Genomic DNA, 1,625 nt, shown 5'->3' with positions numbered 1-1,625 from the left:
TGAAAACCCCAGGTGGCGTTGTTGGCAACAAACATTGTATAGTCCAAACCACGGAACGCCACAATAGTCTTTACCACCTGTGTAAACGTTGCTGGTGAAGGTTACAAACACATATTTGTTTTATAATATGTGTTATATTGTTTCATTTCTAATATAGGCTCTTGTGTCAGTTAATCTAAGTCAGTGTTGGAGAATAATTATTTTTTTTTAGATTTAGCCTTCATAGCGGGGCTGAACCCTTATTACACCAAGCACTGTGGCTAATATTAGCTGGTATCTCGCCGGTGGACATAAATACAGTAAAGTAATATTCTAATCACAATATATACACAATAATATGTCCATCTTACTTGTGAAATGTTGTCTGTGGAGCCGTCACATCAATCGTCCATCGATCAGAACAACAATATCCCTCAGTGCTGAGGCATCTTCTGCTGTTTTGATTGAGCAAAGTAGGAGGGTATACCGCTCCAAGATGGCCGCCGTATTTCCTGCGCCGGAGCGATCAATGTGGGGTCTACTCTTATATTATGTCTATGTCTTCTCCCGCTCAGAGGAAACCACTGCACATTTCTTGGAGCTCCGCGTGCGAGTAAAGGGGGAGGCGATGGGTGACAACAGACACGTAAGTCACGTTATTGCTCGGATTTTACGGCGCCACCTTAAGTCCCTGAACTTCACATTTTAACGGACAAAAAGCGCAACGTGACTTGGATGTAACGAGTAACGCGACAGTTTTGTAGAAATGTAGTGAAGTAGAAAGTACAGATACTTACTGTAAAATGTAGTGGAGTAAAAGTAGAAAGTATCCATTATTAAATCTACTTAAGTAAAGTACAGATACATGAAAATTGTACTGAAGTACACCACTGCTACTCACTATGCATCTACCCTGTTTCCAGTGTTCCCATTACCTCCTACTACCTGGCTCCTAGACAAAGAAGCACATCCCTTATTAATAGTTCAATAAATTTTATTAACCTTTACCAACCTTGTCCTGAGAATGTTCTGTATGTGGGTCAGATATATTCCAAAAACCATGCTTTTAATTATATTTTCTATGCCAGGCCTAAAACTATGCTCATGTAGTTGCAAGCACATGGATTAATTGCTTGTCTGCACATCTGTTTCTAACCCTTGTTTACAAATGAGGTCCAACCGACTCCACACCCATATCACTGGTATCAGTTGCCTCAGTCCTCGCACGCACAAGGATTAAAGGGCCAGTATTATGTAAAATAAACTTTTTTTATATACATGTTATGTTCTTCCCTCATCGAAAACACACTTGTAGTGTTGCTTTGATTATTTTGTGAATATTTGAGAGATTCTTGAATCTCCCATGACAACCATTCAGCTTTACAAAACACCACTCTGGTTGGAGGTAGCTCTGCCTTTGAGGCGCAGCTCCTCCTCAGAGTTACAGATCCTGAGCTTCTGCTTCACACAGTAGCCCTCCACCACCCAGCTAACAGGAGATCGGCTCTTCTCTCTTCACAGTGGAGGACGGTTGTTTACAGCAGTGGTCCCCAACCCCCGGACCGTGGACCGGTACCGGTCCGTGGACCAATTGGTACCGGGCCACGCAAGAAATAATTAAATATTTCCGTTTTATGTATTATTTG

General features: G+C 41.8%; 1 protein-coding gene across 5 annotated transcripts in view; it reads right to left on the bottom strand.

Moving 5' to 3' along the window:
• The window catches only part of cunh4orf54 (chromosome unknown C4orf54 homolog), a 24,537-nt gene extending 24,066 nt beyond the window's left edge, over positions 1 to 471 (bottom strand). For all 5 annotated transcript variants that reach the window (XR_001660710.1, XR_001660713.1, XR_001660715.1 and 2 more), the window contains exon 1: positions 351 to 471. The gene's annotated coding sequence lies outside the window, so the exon portion shown is untranslated. The remainder of the gene's footprint in view (positions 1 to 350) is intronic.
• Positions 472 to 1,625: the final 1,154 nt, after the last annotated feature.

The sequence above is a fragment of the Poecilia formosa genome, unplaced genomic scaffold (genome assembly GCF_000485575.1).
Source record: "Poecilia formosa unplaced genomic scaffold, Poecilia_formosa-5.1.2 Scaffold822, whole genome shotgun sequence".
NCBI lineage: Eukaryota > Metazoa > Chordata > Actinopteri > Cyprinodontiformes > Poeciliidae > Poecilia > Poecilia formosa.
The sequence above is the reverse complement of the archived record's forward strand: the minus strand, read 5'-3'. Positions and strand labels throughout refer to the sequence as shown.